The sequence below is a fragment of the Euphorbia lathyris genome, chromosome 7, assembly GCF_963576675.1.
Source record: "Euphorbia lathyris chromosome 7, ddEupLath1.1, whole genome shotgun sequence".
NCBI lineage: Eukaryota > Viridiplantae > Streptophyta > Magnoliopsida > Malpighiales > Euphorbiaceae > Euphorbia > Euphorbia lathyris.
Genome location: NC_088916.1, coordinates 62,543,953 through 62,562,849, shown reverse-complemented (window position 1 = coordinate 62,562,849; position 18,897 = coordinate 62,543,953). Strand labels below are relative to the sequence as shown.

Sequence of the window (18,897 nt, the reverse complement as noted above, 5' to 3'; positions counted from 1 at the left end):
CATAATCCCTTATATGTGTGGAGGAGCATCTTAGCGGGTAGAGAGTTGATTTTCAAAGGATTATTACGTAAAGTTGGCAGCGGTTTGGATGTTAGAACCTAGGAAGATCATTGGTTGTCGGACATTGATAATCCAAGACCAACTTCGATACCTCCTACTGGTCAGCAATTCGAGTTTGTATATAGTTTATTGGATCAGTGGGGTCGCTGGAATGAGAATTTGATCAGGTTTGCCTTTAACAATAGAGATTGTTGATTAATTTTGTCCATTCCGAGACAATTTTCAGCCATCAATGATTCATGGCTTTGGTATCCGGATAGGCGTGGTAAATACACTGTTAGCTCGGGACATCATTTGGCGATGGGTTCGTTTGGTCGAGCCAATTCGTCCTCTCCTCAGCCTAATTGGAAACGTCTTTGGTCCCTTGGTGTGCCCCCAAAGCTTAAAAATTTTGCATGGCGTTGTTTCAATTCGTGTCTCCCTACTAGAAGTAACCTTGTGGCACATCACTTGCCCTTACTTGATGAATGTCTGATTTGTAAGGTGATTGGAGAATCTATTACTCATGCTATTTTTTCTTGCCCTTTTGCACAACTGGTTTGGGGTGAGTTTTTTCAAGATGATAGAATGTGTATTGTTTCATGTTTTGATTCTTGGTTGTCTGATGCACTTAATCGCTAATCATGCGAGTAAATGTTCAGCAGCAGTAGGAACATTGTAATCGCTGGGTTGCTCCATCGGTGGACTGTTTCCGCCTCAACATGGAGGCTGGTTGCTGCCGTGTAAAGGGTTTTAGCTCGCATGGTTTTATTTTGCGTGATTATCAAGGGGATTGTATAGCTGATGTTAACGGGACATTTGAAGGCCTTTTTTTATGCTTTCACTTCAAAGATTATGGCTATTCGTGAGGCTTTAAATTGGCTTAAATAGAGAAATTTGCATTTGGTTTGTATTCAGTCGGCCTGCTCCAGGCTCTTTTGTCTTCTGAGTCAGATTTTTCATATAGGTCAGAGTTAATTGCGGAATGTAGAGTTTTTTTAAGAGATTTAGTTGCTTACTCTATCTCTTTGGTAAAACGTTCAGCAAACATGGTAGCTCATGGTAGCTCATGCTTTTGCTAAGGCTGTCTGTTCCGAGTTTTTTTAAGAGATTTAATTACAATCCAACGCGTCCAACTAATTCTTAATAAAAGTTACTTTTATATTAAAAAAAAATTCATGTTTGACCAATATACTAAATTTAGATGCAATTTTATTTGTTAGAATTATAATTAATTTTTGTTTTTAATTTTTTAAATATATATATATTAGTTGGACGGGTCAGACCGGGTTTGAGAATTCATTTTTTTAACCCGGTCTGGCCCAAGCCCAATGTGAATATATTACAGATTAGACTGGACTTGGATAATGTAAATACATGGCAACCCGATTAGACCCGATCCGATCCATGAACATGTCTAATTTTTACTACCCAAATAATTAAATGGACTCAAATATTGGTTTGCAACTCACCTTTTGAAGCTTTGATTAATCTTAAGTAGACAATGAAAATGAAAGAATTTTTTAAAACTACAAACTTGTATTACCAGTTACACTTTATCACGCCAAAATTATTTGGAAAGAAGAATGATTAAACTATGAACTAAGAACTAAAGGAAGAGAATTTTCTCTTTTCTATTTATTTTTATCCTTTTATGATTAGACGACAATTAATTATTTTTTAAATACTAATTTTAATTTCTGATTAATTATTTCTAATTAATTAGCTAAAATTAATTTCTTAATTATCTAAATTCTTAATTAGATAAATATCTTAATCCAAAAAGATTCTACTTGAACCCGATTTTAAATATATTTTAATGCTTTAGTTAATATGTGATTTCATTCAAATATTTGAATGACATGTTTTATATATAATGTTTTAGTTTTTTTTTTTTTTTTGTAGTGAAACAAGGCTGAAAAGAAAAACATCTACATCCTCACAAGAAGGGTGAGTGCAGAGTCATTTAAAATTCGGTTTATCTAACTTGTGCCTTACGATTCTTTTAGGTGTTGTTTGGAACTTTAATTCTACAAAGGCTTAATGATATTTTAAGAAACTTTAATTCTTAAAAATTTTTATTTTGAGGTTATTTAGGTGTTGTTTGGTTAGAAGAGAGAAAGTTAATTTTAATTATTTTGGTTTTTTGGTGATAAGTAATTAAATTTGATAAGGCCTCAATTGAATTTTTTTAAAATTTTCAAGAATTAAAGTGAGGGCGGTCTCTTGCCAAATAAATTGGCAGGAGAAGGCTTGCCCCCAATACACTCTTGTGGTGGAACCCCTCTCCAGACCCTCGCTAAGCGAGAACGCGTAGTGCGACCAGACCGCCTTTTTTTTCAAGAATTAAAGTTCCTTAGAATATCATTAAGGCTTTTGATTTTTTATTTTTAGCTTTCAATGGTCGTTTTGAGACGTTAAGTGACCACTAGTGTTAAAAAGTGTAAAGTTCAATGATCATACCAGAAAGAAATGAAGTTGAGTAGTCATAATGTAAAAATAATAAAATTCAATGGCTATAGATGTAATTTACCTTATACTTAGGCCAAAAAAGAAGGGTGTTGTTAAACCCAGCCCCAAATTCCCACCCCTAGCCCCGTGAAATGACGAAAATACCCTTTCATGGGTTTTGGGGAGGAAAAAGCTATTTTTTTTGCTTTCCCGACACGCGGGCGTGTGACTATCACGCCTCACCGAGTGGTCGGGCGTGATAGCCCCACGCCTCACCGTGTGGTCGGGCGTGATCGTTACACGCCCGACCACACGGTGAGACGTGGGGCTATCACGCCCGACCACACGGTGAGGCGTGATAGTCACACGCCCGCGTGTCGAAAGTAAAAAAAATAGATAGTCCGCTATTGAATTAAATCTGTAAATACCTGTTACGTAAAAAAAATTAGTCCGTTGTTGAATTAAACCCGTAAAAAAATTAGTCTGCTAGTCCATATCTAGACGACGAGCAGGTGACGGGACGGATTTCCCCCCGATAGTAGGCCGCTCCGTCTACAAAATTACACTAAATTAATCTAAAAATTTAACATATAAATTACAATCGAATTAATATCAAAATTTCATATATAAATTAAACCCAAATTAATGTAAACATTTAACAATTTAATTAAAACGTAAATATAATTTTTTTTTTTAAAAAAACATTTCAAAAACCCCTTGGACGTATGAACATCACGCCCGAACCATAGGTCGGGCGTATGAACATCACGCCCGACCTATGGTGCGAGCGTATGAATATCACGCCCGACCTATGGTGCGAGCGTGATAGCCTCACGCCGGAACCACAGGTCGAGCGTGATATTCATACACCGGAACCGTAAGTCGGACGTGATGTTCATACGCCCGAATGCGATTCCGGCGTTTTTAAAAAATCACCCACAGATTCAATTTTTAACTTAAATCAAAAAAACAAAAACGGTAAATCTTATTATTTTCGCTTTCCCTTTACGGTTGTTGTTACACTTTATGTTTTGGTTCACAAATTAGTCCGAATTTGATCAAAGAGTGTGTAGGGCATTTGAGAGGTTTTGTGTTTTTTCAAATTTTGGATAAAGGGTAGATTGGTCTTTTTACGAGACTAGGGGTGGGAATTCTTGGCTGGGTTTAGTAATCCACAAAAAGAACCGTAAAAACATAATTAATGCTTTAATCAATTAAAGCTAAACCTATGCCTTAGATAAACCGTTTAAAATTATATAAAACTCAAACATTTAAACTAACTAATTCATAATTAGTAGTAAAAAATGAAATAAAGTAAAATAAAATAGCACAAGTGTAAATACCTTTATTTATTTATTTATTTTTCTATCTTTAGTTATTTACAATTAATTCATTTAATTTTTTTTATTCTATTTTGCACCATCTAATTACTATTAGTTAGTTGAAATATTATGTTCCTATATAATTTCAAGTTTAAAATTGTATGACCATAGATGTTTCATTATGAATTGTAATGATCATTTAAAAAAAATACAAAAATAAACCTTACAGATTTCACTTATTTACAAAGACCTTGGGCTTTTGTAACTTTTACCGTTAAAAAAGATGTGAGGATCCATAGTTTTTTTTTTATGAAAATACATACAGCATTTCATAGAGGATCCATAGCTTAATTAATTTACAAATTGACAATTTATTTTTATAATTTTGCCTTATTTTTCTTTAGGAATTAAATCAAATTTTCTGTCATCGAGGCTAGATTTTATCCCAGTTTTAAATTGGGAGTTTTTGAGCTTCTTTGAAAATCACATTTGTTGATTTAGGGTTAATAACTTTATCAATGTCTCTCTTAATTCCCCTCCACAACAATTAGTATCAAGTCAATTCTTTCCCAATCCCAAACTTCACGAGCTTAACAAAAATCATACTAATGTCATGGCTAATGACATTATAATCTGGCGTTCTCTTTCTTAACAATAATATAGAGCAAAATTAGTTTGTTTGGAAAATTAATTTTGTTTATTTGAAATAAAATAAGGAAATTAGGCACAACAATTAGTATCAAGTCAATTCTTTCCCAATCCCAAACTTCACGAGCTTAACAAAAATCATACTAATGTCATGGCTAATGACATTATAATCTGGCGTTCTCTTTCTTAACAATAATATAGAGCAAAATTAGTTTGTTTGGAAAATTAATTTTGTTTATTTGAAATAAAATAAGGAAATTAGGCACTCAGCATGAAAAGGACTTTGAATATATCAAGCAATTTCATAGATCTTTATGACCTCAATATTTCATTTAATCCTTACTGTACCAGCACAAAGAGCTTCCAATCCAATAAGCAAATCAGCCAAAACATAAACCCAACAGAAAAAGCAAAAAGAGAACTTCCAATCTATAAACCCAGAGAGAGCAAAATGAGAACTTCAAAATCAGTCAAAAAATCAAACACAGATTTGGAAAATCAACCATGGCAAACATTCAGTATGAGTAGGAGGTGATTATTCCTTTCATAAAATTAATCGGAAATTTTCAATTTCATCATCACAATGCTTGCCAGTAGCAATATTATCAAAACAAGTAGAAATTAGGCACTAAGAATGGAAAGGACTTTGAATATATCAAGCAATTTCATAGATCTTTATGACCTCAATATTTCATTTAATCCTTATTGTGCCAGCCAAAGAGCTTCCAATCCAATTAGCAAAATCAGTCAAAACATAAACACAACCGAAAAAGCACAAAGAGAACTTCCAATCCAATAAGCAAAATCAGTAAAAAATCAAACACAGATTTGGAAAATCAACGATGGCAAACATTCAGTATGAGTAGGAGGTGATTATTCCTTTCATAAAATTATTCGGAAATTTTCAATTTCATCATCACGATGCTCGCCAGTAGCAATATTATCAAAACCAGTAGAAATTAGGCACTCAGAATGAAAAGGACTTTGAATATATCAAGCAATTTCATAGATCTTTACAACCTCAACATTTCATTTAATCCTCATTGTGCCAGTCCAAAGAGCTTCCAATCCATAAACCCACAGAGAAAGCAAAAAGACAACTTCCAATCCAATAAGCAAAATCAGTCAAAAAAATCAAACACAGATTTGAAAAATCAACGATGGCAAACATTCAGTATGAGTAGGAGGTGATTATTCCTTTCATTAAATTAATCGGAAAATTTCAATTTCATCATCACGATGCTCGCCAGTCGCAATATTATCAAAACCAGTTAAACAAACACTAAAACAAAATCAAAGAGATGAAGACATCAGAAAATTGGATCGATGCATCAATAGCAACGCTTAACGCGTCTCAGGCGACCGTCGTGAGAATTAAAATCCAAATTCATCACTTGATTTCACCACTACCTTTAAACCTATGAAATCCAAAATCAATAAATATCAACTAAACTTCTAATCAAGAGAGAATTTTGACGAACCTTTGATAGGAGATAAATATCAATTAGAAGCTTTCAACGGCAAGCGAGTTCAGCTTTGAGATGTGCTGGATTGACGATTATATAGTAGAGCACGTAGTAACTAGGGTTTTGTCGTTCGATTTACAATTTTATCCCTGCTTTGTTATACATTTTACTTGGTGGGGTATCCGGCCCCTTTTTTTTTTTTTTTTTTTTTGAGAAAAGGTCCCTTTTATTTTAAACGGGTTAGAATCTGCTCATGGTAAGCCTGTTCAAGTTGGTCTTTGTAGGTGGATTTAGGTAGAGTTTGGTAATTTTGTGTTCGAGTAGTATTTGCGTCGTGTCATTTCCAGGTTTGTATTAAAATGAGTAAATATAAATCCAACCTAAAAAATTCTATGTCAAAATTGTGTTAAAATAATCGGGTTAGTGTCGATTTCGTAACGTGTTTCGGATTACATGTAATTTTGTTATACGTATATATTAACTATGACTTTTTTTTTGTAGGCAAAAGTTTAGATAAGGGTAGGTCTATATTAACTATGACTTTTAAAAATATAAAAAATATAATATTATTTTTAAATATTTTATGTCTTTTTTAGATTAGTATGCGTCATATAATATAATGTGTTTCTAACAATTTATCATAGAAATAATTATAATTTTATTATTTTTATTAATAAAGTGGTATATAAAAATATCAAAGAATAACAATAAGTTTAAATATTCGTGTCATTTGTTGTCGTTTTTGGGTTAACACATCAACCCTAAACCAACCCAAAAATTTATGTGTCAATTTCTTTTCAACCAAAAAATTACACATTACCTACTAAGCTAAATTCAAAAACTAAAATTACGTGTCAATTTCGTATCGTGTATTCAGATCGTGTGTGCTTTTGCCACCTCTAGATTTAGGTGGGGCAACGAAATAAGGTGGGGGATGAATGAGATGCATTCCTCACTATTTAGTGAGGCAAATTTGGAGCATTTATTGAGTTTTGAAATTATATTTTTTACGTTCTGGAATAAGGTTTTTAAAATTTTCCTACAGCTATATTATCCATATTAAAAATTGTTTCAAACTGTTAAAAATAAAAATTTCCAATGCATGTGAAATGAATAACATTCTGTTAATCGAGTTTTATATTCAAAACTAACTTTTATGGCAATTAAGGGCTTAATGTGATGGAAAATAAAAGATTAGTGGTTTAATGTTTCCAAATAAAAGATCAATGACTTAATACACCAACAAAATGAAAGATCATGGATCCCAGAATGCTTTTTGTCTTTCTTTTTTTTTATAAAAATGTCATATATCATTTCATTAATTTAAAAAGTACAAATACAACACGAAAATAAACAGGGATAAAATCTTTTACGCATACAAGCTACAGCCGAAACAAGATCCACAAAAGGAAGAAGATAGATTACAAAGAGCAATAAAAACCATAAAAGGTACAAATACAACAAACATAAAAATCATATCCTTCTCGTAAGTCGAATCTCGTTGAAAAACTATTGTAATCCATGCTTCCTCATTTAGGCTCTTCGGGACATACGGATCTGAGTCCTATTTTTGCAACCACACAGATCTATAAATGTACGGAAAAGATGAACTTTTTTCCTTTTTGCCTTTTTATCAATTATTAGTTTTTCATACATAAAATTTATCAATAGAGTTGTAATTTACCTTTTTAACTCATGATATCAGACGAATATAACTCGACAACGTATGATGCCTAAAAGATCTGAACTAACCCTCAGAGGTAGAGAGCACGTAACATCTTCCCAAAAAATACAGTAATACGACTACGTATCAGGAACCTTAATCGAGAAATTTCACCATACCTAGTCAAGAATCCAGTCGTTGCCATAATTACGTCTAATTTCGAGAATCATGGGCCTAATGGCTTGATGGATATTAGGCCCCTGATATCTGGGTGCACTCCTTCCTATCAACAAGAGACATGTGGCTCACCCTATTCCACAACTCATAACCGTCTTTTATAGCTCGACATCAATATAATTAGAGTAAGCTTAACTCAAGGTACACAAGTTCATTCGTTCTATTGAGCTTATATTACAATTTTTGTTTATTGATTGTGTGGTCATTTCATAGACTGGCTTAGGCATCGGAGTGAGTTAGCTGGATAAGGCTCCCATTTGACCTTGTTTTAAAACATTGTATGATTTAGTGCAACAAGACATAGCATTTCTTCGTAATCAAAAAGAACAAATTAAGCAAAAAGATTTTGAAATTCTCGACAAAGATACTTCGGATATGGATGAAGAACGACTGTTATGACACAAAAAAAAGTTATGCACACATCAAAGCGAAGTATGATTTTCTTTAAATTTATTTGTAATGTTGTCTTGATATTTATTTGTAACGTTGTCTAGTTATTTATATTGTAATGTTGTCTAGTTATTTATTTGTAATATAATGTATTTGTAATGTAGTTTATTTGTAATGTTCTATATAATGTTCTAGTTATTTATTTATAAAATTTATAAAATATTGTCTATTACAAACACTAAACATCAAGTTAAAAATACGCTGAGGAGAACGCCGCGATGATGAAAGGAAAAGAATGGGTTAGGGCGCGTGAGAGATCCCGGTCGCAGGAGAGGCAGGCGGCAGGCGGTCTGATCGGCAGGTTTTGGGAGGATGGGGCGGATCCGAAGGGGAGCAAGGGTTTTGGCGTGGGTGAATGGCCAGATGGGGAGATTGAGGGTGAGGGAAGGAGTGGAACGGGTGCGGAGGGGAAGGGATTAGGAGGTATGTGCGGGATGGAGGCCAAAGAGGGTGGTGGTAGGGGGGAGACGGGATCAGAAGGGGGTGGTGTTGGCAAAGAAGGTGAGGCGGCAGATCTGGAAAGGGGAGTGTCGTGGGTTGGTGTAGGGGATAGGAGGCGGGGCGGCAGATCCGGAAGGGGGAGTGCCACGGGTTGGTGTAGGGGATAGGAGGCAGGGCACAGGAGGCGGGGCGGGCGTCGTTCTGTGCCAAGCGGGGGATGTGTGCGCGGGCCTGGCGCAAGTTGGCGGTGAGAATTTAGGGAGGGTAGGATATTCTAGGGTTGGCCAGAAAATTTGGGGCGTGGATGCCTCGGTGAACCCTGTTGTGCCAATTATGTCGCCTAGGTCCTTTGATGATATGGTAAATAAAAATAATTCTAACCATAGAATTGGGAAAGCGTCGTGGAAGGATACTGTTATGGGAGTGGTTGAAAAGGAGACTTGTTTAGATGAAGTAATTATGGAGGGAGGATCGGTAGAAGTTTATTCTGAGTCTGATGAAGAGGAAGAGGATCAGGATGATCCGTTATGTCCTGTAATCCGTCTTTCCTCATCTGATAAGTGGGCGCTTAGGGATAAGTGGAGGATCTCATTAATAGTAACGGTGCTTGGGAAGAGAATTAGTTTTAACTATTTCGCTCAGAGGATCCAAGCGCAGTGGGCAAAGAAAGGGAAAGTATTACTGACTTAGAAAATGATTACTATGTTATTAAATTTACTCGGGTTGAGGATTATAACGCGGTGATCAATGGGGGTCCGTACATTATTTCGAATCATGTTCTGGCCTTAAGGCCATGGGTTCCTAATTTTAATCCGCATGATTGCTCGGTAAACATGATTTTGACATGGGTTAGGTTTCTGGGCCTACCTATCGAATATTATAGTGAAACTTCCGGAATCAATCGCTTTAACCGTCTTGTTTTTCAGGTTTTCGTCACAGGTCCTCCGACTCGGTGTCTACAGTGGGCTTTCGGATCTGGGTGCTGCTGGTCATAAGTTCACTTGGAAGTGCAACATTGGACAAAGTTTATGCTAATGTTTCTGCTCAAACTAGATATCCTGAAGTTTATGTGTTAAATCTTCCCTTCCATCATTCGGATCATTATCCATCTTAGTCAGGCTGGTGAGAGGCAGTCGGCCTAGGGGAGAGAGACCGTTTAGGTATCAGGTGGCTTGGGAGTCCCATCCTAAGTTTAAAGACTTCGTTCAAGACAATTGGAAGCCTCATTCTAATGTCCTTCAAGCTGCTGAGGGTTTCAGAAAGAATATGCTGGGGTGGAATAGAGGATGACCTCAAGAAACTGCAAAATCATGCCCCTTCTATAAACATGCTTCACTGTGCGTTAGATGCTGCAGAGTACAATAAAATCTCAGTTTGCGAGTCAGCACAGGAGATATGGAAGAAGCTGGAGGTCACCTATGAAAGAACCAGTAAGGTCAAGGAATCCAAGGTGAACCAACACATGAGGTTGTACGAGTTGTTCGAGATGAATGATGGTGAAGGAATTTCTGACATGAACTCAAGGTTCACCAACATTATTAACGAACTCAAGAGGCTCGGCAAGATCTTCACTGAGGAAGAGCAAGTGTAGAAAATACTGAGGAGTCTTCCCCAAAGCTGGCAAGCGAAAAAGACAGCCATTGAGGAAGCCCAAGACCTAACCACCTACAAGTATGATGAGCTCATTGGATCTCTGCTGACCCATGAGATTTCAATGAAGAACTTTGAGGTGAAAGAAAAGGCTGAGGACAAGAAGCAAAAGTCTCTTATCATGAAAGCTGACTCCACTGATGGTGACTCATCTGATGATGAAGAAATGGCCATGTTCACAAGAAAGATGAAGAAGCTGTTCCGCAAAAATGACAAGTACAACAAAAAGCCATTCAAGAAATATGACAAATACAAGGTCGAGTCAAGCGACAGCAAATACAAGAAGGAAAGCTCAAAGCCTATCACATGCTTTGAATGTCATCAAACTGGCCATATCAAGTCAAGCTGTCCTACTCTGAAGAAGGGCAAGAAAAGCGAGAGAAAAGCAATGATGGCCACATGGAGCAATAGCGATGAATCATCCTCATCAGGAGCTGAAGCCACTGAGTCAGCAAACATCTGCTTCATGGAGGATGAGTCTGTTGACCCCTGTCCTTCTGAGCAAGCTGACTCATCATATGCATCTGACACTGAGGAACAACCAACTGAGGTAACAACTCTACCTTTGCTCAGAAATGAAATGATTAACGCCCTGAGTGATCTTTACACACTTATCAAAAAGTGTAACAAGAAAGTGCAAGCACTCAGCAGGCGATTGGGTACCAAATATTTCTTATTTCGGTACGACATCAGTGAATTAAATATCCTAGTTGAGGCATTACAAGGGAAATTGAGTGCAGTATATAGATGGGCAAGATTAGATCTTGGAATGGCCCTCACATCTTCTATCTCCAGAGACACTTTGCAAGACTACAAAATATCATATGCTCCAGAAGGAACCACATTGAAAAGATCAAACTCAGTGATCTCCGCCATCTTCTCCAGGACAATACTAGGCAAGATGAGAACTTACAAATCATGCATAAGTATGTCACTGAGGTCCAATCAGATTCTAAGAAACTGAGAAAGGACATCACATCCATTCAGAACCAACTAAAGGTTCCAACTAAGAAGAGTTTCCATCATTACGCTGAGTACTCAGGTACTAGTCAGTGGAAATGGACTCCCCAACGAAATGTCCAATGTGACTTTTGTGGGAAGAAAGGCCACACTACTAAGGTATGCTGGCACGCTCAGTACAATGGTGCTGACCCGCCAATAAGGCGTCCACAAAGAAAGGTCCATTGTGACTTTTGTGGCAAGACTGGCCACACCATTAATGTGTGCCGTCATAAAATGAAATATGATGTATCACCTAATGTGCCTAACAAACGAGGACCCAAAAAGACTTGGGTACCTAAAGATAACTAGCTATATTGCAGGTCGGCCTGAGGAGTACGGAGAAGTCAAAATTGTGGTACGTTGACAGCGCATGCTCGAGGCATATGACGGGTGATGAAACTCAGTTCATCACACTTAAGCTTAAACGGGGAGGAAGTGTAAGTTTTAGAGACAACAAAAAGGCTAAGATAGTAGGGTCAGGAACCATCGGTGGTAATCCTACTATTGAGTCAGTCTCCCTAGTCAGAGGGCTTGAATATAACCTACTGAGCATAACTCAGCTCTGTGATAGCGGTAGAAAAGTTATATTCGATGCCACTGGATGTAAAATACTCGAGGGGAAAACAAATGAATTGATTTTAACCGCCCCTCGTGTTGACAATGTCTTTATGCTGAGTCTAGAAAAGAAATTTTCAAAAAATATATGCTTAGTGTCAAAGGAAGAAAATTCCTGGCTATGGCACAAGAGACTTGGTCATGTAAGCATGGACCTCCTGGCCAAATTAGCAAGAAAGCAATTAGTTGAGGGATTGCCCGAACTTAAGTTTGAAAAGGATCAATTATGCAATGCTTGTCAGGAGGGAAAACAAACCAAAAAATCTTTTCATAGTAAAAACATCGTCTCAACCAAGCGTCCACTTGAGTTACTACGCTTGGATCTCTTCGGACCAGTCCAGCCGCTGAGCTTGGGTGGTAGGAGATTTTCCTTGGTCATTGTAGATGACTTCTCTCGGTACACTTGAATCATCTTGCGGGGTAGCAAGGATGAAACCTTTGAGACATTTTCAACATTGGTTAGAAAACTTGAAAATGATAAAGACCTAAAACTAGCTCACATCCGAAGTGATAATGGTGGAGAATTCAAAAACCAACAGTTTGTTGAGTTCTGTGAAGCCAGCGGCATTGACCATAATTTCTCTGCTCCTAGAACTCCTCAACAGAATGGGGTAGTTGAAAGGAAAAACAGAACCTTGGTTGAAATTGCCAGGACAATGTTGAGTGAGAATAGGCTTCCAAAGTACTTTTGGGGTGAGGCTGTCAACACAGCCTGTTATATACTCAATAAGGCTCTATTCAGACCCATATTGAAGAAAACTCCCTACGAACTTTGGAAAGGACGAAAACCCAAAATTGGATACTTTCGTGCCTTTGGGTGTAAATGCTTTATTCTAAATACTAAAGACAATCTTGCTAAGTTTGACTCAAAAGTTGATGAAGCTATCTTTTTAGGCTACTCAACAAACAGCAAAGCATATAGAGTTTTCAATAAACGAACTCAGGTCTTAGAAGAGTCAGTACACATTGAGTTCGATGAAACTAACCCTGCAGGGAAAGTCAGTCAAACGACTGAGGATGATCCATACTCAGCAGAAGCTGACCAAAGTGGAGCCGCTGAGTTACCACTTCAAGGGCTGACCTACGGTAAGAAAGACACTCAAATTGTTTTCACTGACCAATCTATACCTACAGAGATTGTTGAAACACAACAAGCTCAAGACATCACACTACCAAAAGAAATCAGAATCCCAAGAGGACACTCTGAAAGCGCCATTCTCGATTCTGCTGAGAACACCCTGATGACAAGAAATCAACTCAGGAGATACCTCAGCAATGTAGCATTCGTCTCAGTTCTGGAACCAAAGAATTTCTTAGAAGCTGAGAACGACGAGCACTGGATGGGTGCAATGCAAGAAGAGCTTGATCAGTTCAAAAGAAACGAAGTTTGGGACTTGGTGCCAAATCCAAGAAGCCAGAAGACCATAGGAACAAGATGGGTTTTCCGCAACAAGCTAGATGAAGAAGGGAATGTGGTCAGAAACAAAGCAAGACTTGTAGCTCAGGGCTACAGTCAGCAGGAAGGTATTGACTACGATGAGACCTTCGCCCCAGTGGCAAAGCTTGAAGCAATTAGAATATTATGTGCATATGCTAGTTTTATGAATTTTAAATTGTTTCAAATGGATGTCAAGGGTGCATTTCTTAATGGAGTTATAAATGAGGAAGTCTATGTTAATCAGCCTCCTGGGTTTGAGGATCCAAAATTCCCAAACCATGTTTATAAACTCAAAAAGGCTCTGTACGGTCTCAAACAAGCACCACGTGCTTGGTATGAGAGGCTGACCAGTTTCCTGCTGACTAGAAATTATATCAGAGGCAAATCTGATACAACCTTATTCATTAAGAGAAAGGGTAAAGACACCCTACTGGCTCAAATATATGTTGATGACATCATTTTCGATGCTACTAACGAATCTATATGCAAGGAGTTTAGCAAACAGATGCAGACTGAGTTTGAAATGTCAATGATAGGAGAACTCAACTTCTTCCTTGGACTTCAAATCAAACAAGGAAAGAATGGCATCTTCATAAGCCAAACGAAATATGCTAAGGAGATATTGAAGAAATATGAACTTGAAAACTGTAAGCCGATATCGACCCCAATGGGCACTGACACTGTCCTCTGTGCTGATGAAAGTGGTAAGTCAGTAGATAGCAAATTATATCGAGGTATGATTGGCTCTTTACTTTACTTAACAACGAGTAGACCAAACATTCAGTTCTTAGTATGTTATTGCGCTAGATATCAATCTAACCCTAAGGAATCTCAGTACATAGTTGTAAAAAGAATCCTTAGATATTTGCAAGGCTCAGTGAATGCAGGCCTATGGTATCCCAACACTCATGACTTTACACTTCTCGGATACACTGATGTTGACTATGGATGAGATAAGCTGGAGCGAAAAATCACTTTAGGAGGATGCCATTTCCTTGGAAGCTGTCTTGTGTCTTGGTTCAGTAAGAAGCAGTCGTCAGTAGCCCTGTCAACCACTGAAGCTGAGTATATTGCTGCTGGAAGCTGTGTTGCTCAAGTCCTTTGGATCAAGCAACAGCTAGAAGATTATGGTGTTCAGACCAAAATGATTGAAGTCAAATGTGACAACAAAAGTGCCATTGACCTATCAAAGAACCCAATCCAGCGCAGCAGGATGAAGCATGTCAGCATAAGGCATCACTTCATCAGAGAACATGTACTCAAAGGAGAGATCAAGCTGAGCTATGTCCCAATGGATGAGTAGTTTGCTGATATCTTCACCAAGCCACTGGCTCGTGAGCAATTCAACATACTTAGAGAAGCTATCGGTATGTTCAATCCACTTCAATAAATTCTAAGTATAATTCATGCTGAGCGTTCTGATTACATGCTGAGTGGCTATGCATGCTGAGTGTTTTTACTATGCAAACTTATAAAACTGACCTATACACTCAGCACTTGAACTGCTAAGTAACTACATTGATGAGTAAAGCAACTGGCATAATTAGGGTTTGCACGCGTATTTAAGTAGCCTCTAGGATGACATAAGCGTCATCATTACTAAAACCACGCACCGTTTCTCGCAATTAATGTCAGTAATAACTGACTATTGATGGTTCAAATTCCCACCGTTCTCCCCGACCTATCAAATCAACGCTTACCGGCTATAAATAGTGAAAGATTTCTCACTATTTACTTTCTACGCTTGATTTTCACACTCGAACTCTCTCTCTCTCTCAAATCCCAAATCTCTAAGAATTTCCAAAGAAGTCTTCAAGAACACCATGTCTGATTCCCATAATCTCTCCGATGACTAATACGAAGACAATCTATTAGATATCAATCCTGGCTCTCCAACTGAGCAGGAATATGAAAAAACTTCTGATGATGAAAATCAAACGGGTCACGGTCAGCACGACAAACATATGGATGAAGTCAGCATCCTCGAGATTGACCCCAACACGGAACACTCAACTCCTTCTAAGAAGAAGAAGAAGGACAAGGGAAAGAAGCCTCAAGAGAGGACCTTTCAATCCGTATTCTCTGATGTTGAGAACCTCGAAGTCGTCCCTTCACGATGGTTCTCCAAGAGCTTCGTCGAAGCTGAGAAACCCTACAGTGACTGGATATCCAAGAACGGATGGACCAAACTATTTTCTCTCAGCGGACTGACCTACCTAAGGCTAGTGACTGAGTTCTACTCAAATTTACTGGTGGCACAAGATGATGTTGTGGTCACATATGTAAACAAAAAACAAATCATCATCGACCCCTCATACATGTCCATTCTCTTAGACATAAAGGCGGAAGGAGCTGAATTAAAGAAAACCAATGACTATAAACGAGTCAAGTATGAAGCTGAGTTCTGTAAGCCAGAAGGACACGTAGGAGAAGTCTCGTGCACCTCACTTAGTCAACATCAACGACATGCCCATTATCTCCTAACCAACTACTTGTTCCCAAAGGTCAATGCCACATCTTCCGCATCTAACTTTGAGCAGTGCTTCCTCTGGCACCAATTGAACTACAAGCCTCTGAATATGTCTGTGTTCCTGATCGGAGCATTTCAACGAAGCACTAGAGCTCTTCGCATGGGATCACTCATCACCGAGATCCTTAAGGATCATAAGATCAGCTTCAAAGGTGAAGAGAGGGTAGTAGGGACGGAAATCACCGTTGAGATCCTAGCTGGACTAGCACACAGTCTTCCCTTCAAATCAAAATCGAAGAAAGGAAAGGATACTATGGATGAAGAGGAGGTTGAGCTGCCCAGTAAAGGGAAGAAGAGAAAGGTAGACACATCAGCTGCACCAAAGACTATGCCGGCACTCCAAACTGCCAAAAGAATTAAAGTGGTACTGGCCAGACCCACTCAAGCTGAGCCTACTAAGAAGAAAGCTGACCCTTCTAAGCCTTCCCAAAAATGACCCACTACTGTCAAAGAGACTGAAGATGAGCATAAGGAAACTGAGCCACCCCTAAAGAGGAAGAAGGTTTCTGGCGATACACCATTGAACGCAATTCCTCTTGGTTTTGCTGTTCCAAAGGACTCCTTCTTCCTGCGAGCTCAGGAAACTGATAACATTGAAACCACCTCTAATACCCAACAAGGAAAGTCTGTCTCTGCTGAGAAGACAATGAAGAAAGCACCAACCAACTCGACTGGTAAAGAACCAGTTGCTGAGTCGGAAACTGGGTCTCCTGCAAATATCACGACTGTTGAAGAACAAGCTGAGGATGTCCCAAACATCATCACTGTTGATCAAACTCCGTCTCCAAAACAATCCAAAGATGGCAGCGAAAGGAGATTCAAAAAGAAATCACGAAAACCTCTCGTGTTTGATATATTGGATGACTCCCCTTTGCATGATCCTATTGTAAATTTGACTGACTTGGAGTTCAAATTTTTCTCCAAACCTATTGCCAAGCCCTCGCCAGTCAAGGAAAAACAAGCCTCTATTTCTCACAGTCAGGAACATGCCGATGCTGACGCTCCTCAAGGTCAGAAATCTGCCGACACAACTGCTCAAGCCTCAACTGAGCAAGTGATCGAAGAACCTACTGTTCAAGAAAATGAACAAGTACCTGAGAAAACTCCTGCTCAGGACAATCTCGAGCTGACTCCTCCACAAGTCAATACTCAGCTCCAAATTAACACTGAGCAGGTAGATATTGCTGCTGTCCAAACCAATCCTCTAACTGAACAATTAGCAAACCAGTCAGCTCCTGCTGCTGGCCCCAACACCGAGTCTGTCACTCCAATTGCTCAACCTTCACTTACTCAAGAGGGAACCTCCATTTCTGGTGAGCAACCAAATATGTAAACACCTGCTGCCAACCAGAATTCAGTTCCTGAGATTCCATCAGCTGATCCGCTGACCTTCCTTACTACTTCCGCATCTGGCAAGAGGATTCTCAAAGCTGCTCAAGAACTGATCGCAGACATACAACGAACTCATGCCTCTGATGCCGAGTGTCATTCTGCTGAGCCTACTCAACTGAGCACCATAACACAACTTCTGACTGAACTCAAAAGTCTTAAGGAGCTTTTGTGTGTGCTAACTGATATGGTCGCTCAGCAACCAAAGCAGGAGTTCGCTACAAAGATGGCTAACCTTCATCTGCATATGGTGCACCACATGGATACCATTGAAGGAAAGCTTAATGCCTTATCTGCTGCAAACTCTGGTGTCGCTCAGTCTGCACAAGTAGCTCAAGCATTCACTCAACTCAGTACTGAGCTCACTACCACCAGAGACTTGGTTTCATCTTCTTCTCAGTGCGCTGTCGAGCAAATCGCTGAAGCTATTCGTATGCTCAGCTTATCCCGTGAAGAAATGAAAACCGACCAGGCAAAGTCATCTGAAATCTTCCAACTCTCCAAGGCCACCTATCAACACGTCACACATCAATCCAATCAGCGCCATCACTATGATGCTGCCTTACTCAAGATGTACCATCAGTCTTACGCCATGATGACCGACAGCATGAGCTGGATGGGCAAGTCCCTTCAATTTATACTCAGCGTCATCAGCTCCCATATGGACATTCCTGCGTCAAACATGGCTGGCGGGATCAAAGTATTTGACGGGCTTAAGCACAGTATGGCTCAACTTCAGCAGTACTCAGCCCTGCTAACTCGTGCTGTTGATCAAGGGAAGTTTTATGCAGCTGTCCCCCAGCCCACTGATGCTGGAAAAAAGGGGGAGAAAAACAAACAACTGACAGAAGGAACTCAAAAGAAGAATCATCCTGGTTCCACCTTTGTTGTCCCTCCCAGCACTCAACCTCAAAATGCAACAAAGATCAGTCAGCAAACCAAATCCAAATCGAACCAAGTTTCTGTCAACATTAGACGATAAATGTTTTCACTTGTGTAAACTTAGTTTTTGCTACATGTTTCTTACGTTGATGAGTCAATATATTATCGTATCTTCTATTAAACATCTGTGTTATCTGTTTAACGCTTTATGCTTATCTGTTGTGTTGATCTAGAATCATGACTTGTCTCACATGTCTTCTTATTCAAATTGAACAAAGTAACTAAAGCTTGAAAACATAGAAATTAATCAAGTACTTGGCCACTGAGTAAAACTACTCAGCCTCAACTAACTCACTCAGCCTACTCTGATATCTGAACTTAATCTTCCGCTTAACTTAATATCGAAACTGAGTAAAGTGAGACTGATCCAAGTACTGACCTAACTCTGAAAACTGACTTCAGACTTACTTGATCAAACCTTGAAAGTTTAAGGTAAAACTAAGTCAGTAGTTCAACCCTTACGGGGGAGAATCTTGAGAAGTTAAGAAAAGGTCAATCATCATGGGGGAGCTCAACATTGAGTTCCTTATTGAATATTTTTGCCAACATCAAAATGGGGGAGTTTGTTGAAACACCTTTCTACATGATTTTGATTTGACAAAATTATTTAACAA

The 18,897-nt window shown here is 38.6% G+C and overlaps 5 non-coding genes across 5 annotated transcripts; all 5 read right to left on the bottom strand.

Annotated features, from left to right (window-relative positions):
• Positions 1-4,975: 4,975 nt before the first annotated feature.
• LOC136201787 (small nucleolar RNA Z105) lies at positions 4,976-5,047 on the bottom strand. Its single transcript, XR_010674126.1, has one exon. It is a non-coding gene; the product is annotated as a small nucleolar RNA Z105 (small nucleolar RNA).
• Positions 5,048-5,313: 266 nt separating this feature from the next.
• LOC136201786 (small nucleolar RNA Z105) lies at positions 5,314-5,385 on the bottom strand. Its single transcript, XR_010674125.1, has one exon. It is a non-coding gene; the product is annotated as a small nucleolar RNA Z105 (small nucleolar RNA).
• A 35-nt stretch (positions 5,386-5,420) lies between these two features.
• Positions 5,421-5,513, bottom strand: LOC136201809 (small nucleolar RNA Z162). The gene has a single exon (XR_010674147.1). It is a non-coding gene; the product is annotated as a small nucleolar RNA Z162 (small nucleolar RNA).
• A 118-nt stretch (positions 5,514-5,631) lies between these two features.
• On the bottom strand, positions 5,632-5,703 carry LOC136201783 (small nucleolar RNA Z105). The gene has a single exon (XR_010674122.1). It is a non-coding gene; the product is annotated as a small nucleolar RNA Z105 (small nucleolar RNA).
• A 62-nt stretch (positions 5,704-5,765) lies between these two features.
• LOC136201804 (small nucleolar RNA Z161/Z228) lies at positions 5,766-5,861 on the bottom strand. Its single transcript, XR_010674143.1, has one exon. It is a non-coding gene; the product is annotated as a small nucleolar RNA Z161/Z228 (small nucleolar RNA).
• Between the last annotated feature and the right edge of the window lie 13,036 nt (positions 5,862-18,897).